Below are 4,665 nucleotides of genomic sequence, written 5' to 3' on the forward strand. Positions count from 1 at the left end.
GTGTCTACCACAAGCCACATGAATTGGTAAGAATACTATTATTTTTAGATAAATGTTGACAACGTTCAAATCTCGTTTTAAAAGCTTTATCTTTATACGTTTTAATGTTGCAATATTATTATCATATTTTGTTGTTAAATTGAATTCGTATCCTTTTTTATAAAAATTGTCTTATTGAATACGTTTTCTTTTATATCACTGTAAAGCGCCCAGAGCCTTGACAAGGGGGTAAAGTGCTATATAAATGCCTTTTTATGATAATAAATAATAAAAAATTTTAATATAATAATAATAATAATAATAATAAAATAATAATAATAATTAATAATATTTTATTTTATATTATGATTATGATTATTATTTATTTTTATTATTATTTTTATTATTATTTTTATTATTTTATTTTTAAATATTTTTAAATTATTATTATTATTATTATTTTATTATAATTATTATTATTATTATTATTATTTTCATTATTATTTTTATTTATTATTATTTTTTTATTATTATTTTATTATTATATTTATTATTTTATTATTATTATTATTATTATTTAAAATTTAAATTATTATTATTATTTTTTTTAAATTTTATTATCATTATTATTATATTATTATTATTATTATTATTATTTTTTTTTATTATTTTATTATTATTATTATTATTATTATTATTATTATTATTATTTATAATTTGTCTCTATAAAGGGTTTGACAGGGAAGAGGCATGAAACAGATACGGGGTCGCCAGTGCAAATTGATGGAGAGGGAACATTAAGTCGTTGTTCTACTGGCTTTGACCTTGATCAAACTCTTTACGTGGCGTCACCCTCGTAAGTCTATTCATGCTATGGTTTAGATAAAACCGCACTGACCGCCAGAGCAAGGGATCGTAATAACAAGAAAATTTCGCATGTAACTTAACCGTGTAGTGTCTGCTAGACGAATTTGCGAAAATAAATGCCTGCTAATAACCCACCATGGCGGTTAAAACAATGCCAAAGAGCGTTGTGACGCCCAAACTTCATTTATCCGTCCATAACCGGGGAATTTTGGAGAATACGACAACCTAACTCCCCCCCCCCCCTCCCCGGAAAAAAAAAAAAAAAAAAAAACAAAACAAAAACAAAAAAAATTTCAACAAACAACAAAAAAACACAAAAAAAAAAAAAACAAAAAAAAAACAACAACACACCAAACCTTCCTCCTTTTCCCCCCTTTCCCCCCCCCCCCCTCCCCCCACCCCCCCCCCCCAAAAAATACCCCCAAAAAACAACAAAAAACAAACAAAACAAGAAACCCCCCCCCAAAAAAAAAAACAACCAAAAAACAACCCTTGGGCATTTAGATAGCGCAATATCCACCAAACGTACTCCAAAGCGCTTTACAAAGGATCACTAGCCAACGGGAAAAACCTTAAGTGTAGGACGAGACTTGATGAGCCTATTAGGCGATATGATCAGTTTTTCTCAGTAGAGATAACCCTGTTTAATGGTATTTATCATTTTACGATGAGAGAATGTTGGCCCCAAAAAGCTTTCCATGGACTCAACTATATATATATATATAATATATATATACATATATATATATATATATATATATATATATATTATATATATATAGAGAGAGAGAGAGAGAGGGAGAGAGAGACAGAGAGAGAAGGAAAGAAAGAAGAAAGAAAGAAAGAAAGAAAGAGAGAGAGAGAGAGAGAGAGGAGAGAGAGAGAAAGGGGGAGAGAGAAAGAGAGAAAAGAAAAAGAGAGAGAGAAGGGAGAGAGAAGAGGAGAGAGAAGAAAGAGAAAAGGGGAGAGAAGAGAAAAGAGAGAGAAAGGGAAAAGGGAAGGGGAGGAAAAAGAGAGAAAGGAAAAAAGAGAGAAAGAGGAAGGAGGGAGAGAAAAAAGAGGGGGAGAAGAAAAAAGAAAGAGAGAGAGAAGAGAGAGAAAGAGAGAGAAAGAGAAGAAGAAAGAGAGAAAAAGGGGGAGAGAGAGGAGAGAAAAACAGAGGGAAAAGAGAGAGAGAGGGGAGGAGAGGAATAGGATACATTTCTTTAAAACCATTGTCCCAATGGTTGTTTTTATTTTTCCATTTTCCCAAGCTTCACATAGCCCGTGCTAACGGCTTCTACAGGGTAACCAAGCACCTCCTTCGTAAAGGCGCCAACGCCTCGCCAGTAGACGACGCTGGAATGCACCTTTACACTGCGCTGCCAAATTCAAATCAGGTACTACTCGTATTTTAAATGTGTCTTACCGCCTCTCAGACTGGTGTGTCTTTTTTACGAAACCCGCTGATAACCACAGTCTCAGTTCACTCCCGCCCTGGTATACACTTCCCTGGGTCTCTACTTCCCATTTTTTGCGGATAGTGTGGGTTTCGGCGGGTTTCGGGGGGTTTTCGACAAAAGCACTAATTATTTTTTACAAAACCCCGACGAAACCCATCCCAGGTTCAGCCCCCCAAGATGTACTTTTTCCCTGAGTTCCAGGTTCACTCCCCTCTGTACCACTTCCATAACTTTGTGGGGATTGTGGGGTTTTCGTCGGGTTTCGGCGGTTTGAAAAAAGACAAACCCCTTCAGACTGGTGTTATGTGTGGATGACCTTAAATAGGTCACAAGACATGTCGTATCAAACGCCCACAATGCTATATACCCCAACTACACACACACATACAACATACACACACATACAACATGCACACATAAACCAACATACACCCCAATACCACATACAACACATACACACATACCAATACACACATACACACCACTACACACACTCACACAAACACACATACCACATACCACATACACACACATAAATACATAAACACACACATACACACACTCGCACACCCCCCCCCCACACCACACACTCACCCCCTACACACACACATACACCCCCCCCCCCACACACACACCCGACACACACACACCACAAAACCACATACATCTACACAAAAAAATAAGTTTTTTATATAAAAAAATATCCATTAAATGGCTCAAAGGCTTTACAAGGGGGGCCCCCGGGCCCAAAAAAAACTTTTTTCATGTAAAGGGGGAAAGACCCCTGTTAAATTTTTTTTTTGGACAAGTGTTAAATTTTACTTGAGTACTAGAAAGGAAAAAGACCTTTTCCCCAAAGGGTCAATATGCGTCGGAGAGTCGAACCAACCTTCCCCCCTGAAACGGTGTAACCACAAGACCAATACCCCCACACACAAAACCATACTCCTCTCTCTCTCACCACACACACCACACACACACCCAAAAAAAAAAAAAAATAATTTTTTTTTAAATTCATCATCTTTATCATCTCCCACCACACCACCAAAGCACCACTATTACCCCATCGCAATATTCCCCCATCTCCATCATCACATCATCTCATCATACATCATCATCTCATCATCATCAACACCCACAAACATTTTCCCCCCAATTAAAACAAACGGGAATCAAAACCAACAGGGGGGGGATTGGGGGCCAAAGACTTCCCCGGAAAAAAAGGGCATAGACCTCACGTCCAGTCGGAACTCCAAAGCTTTGCGGGCCGGGGGAGTAAAAAAAAGGGCACGGGCACCTACAGTTCTCAAAACAACAATGAAAAGGGCAATGACGAATGCGATGACACATGATTTAGAGGCCGAAGGAGGGGGCGTACTAGAAGATATGTAATTGGATTTTTTTTTTATAATAGATAAAAATGGATAATTTTTGTTCTTCTTCTTTTTTCTTTTCTTCTTCTTTTCCTTTTCTTTCTTTTTTCTTTTCTTCTTCTTCTTCTTCTTCTTTTTTCTTCTTTTCTTCTTTTTTCTTCTTCTTTTTTGTTCTTTTTCTTGTTCTTCTCTTTTTTTCTTCTTGTACTTGTTGTTGTTGTTTTTGTTTTTGTTTTTTTGTTTTTTGTTTTCTTCTTCTTTTTTTTCCTTCTTTTTTTCTTTTTTCTTTTGTTATTATTTATTATTATTTTATTATTATTATTATTTTATTTTTATTTTTTTTTATTTTTTATTTTTTTTTTATTTTTATTATTTTACTATTATCACGCGTTTGGGGTAGTGCCACAAGGTTTTGGAATACCGTAGAAAAAATTGTCTTTGGATTGCTTCCTTCGTTTTTAAAAAAGAAGTTTTCTCTTACCTTCATTTCTTTCCCCTTTGTCCCCAATTTCGGGCACCCCAGGGCGAAGGCAGACCAATTACAGAGGCAAAGTTCTTCGAATCCTCCAAAATGAAAACCAAAGAGGAAATTTTGAGCCATTGAAGTTTCTTTTTTGCTCAAAACCTTTTTTTGGTGGAACCGGGAAAAAAATGAGGTGCTGGTGCGGTGGAGGTGTGTTGGGGGAGGTGGTGGTATGTGATGTAGAAATTGAAGATGATGAAGATGTTTACATTTTCCATTTGGAAAACGGAGAGTAATGAAAAGGGGTTTTTTTTTCCCATAAATTTTCCCTTCCCCTTTTTCCCTTTCGACATCATTTATGATTATTTGTCCTACCCCTATTTTAATATTTTTACTTCAAGTCCACCCCTCTTACATTTTTTTTCAGATCTTTATTACCCTCATAAAAAAATCGCACCCCCCTCCCCTCATAAAATGAAAAAATAAAATAAAATAATAATAAAAAATAAAAAAAAAAAAATAAAATAAAATAAAAAAAAAA

This window comes from Berghia stephanieae, chromosome 10 (assembly GCF_034508935.2).
Source record: "Berghia stephanieae isolate SIO BIC M18660-M18661 chromosome 10, UCSD_Bste_1.3, whole genome shotgun sequence".
NCBI lineage: Eukaryota > Metazoa > Mollusca > Gastropoda > Nudibranchia > Aeolidiidae > Berghia > Berghia stephanieae.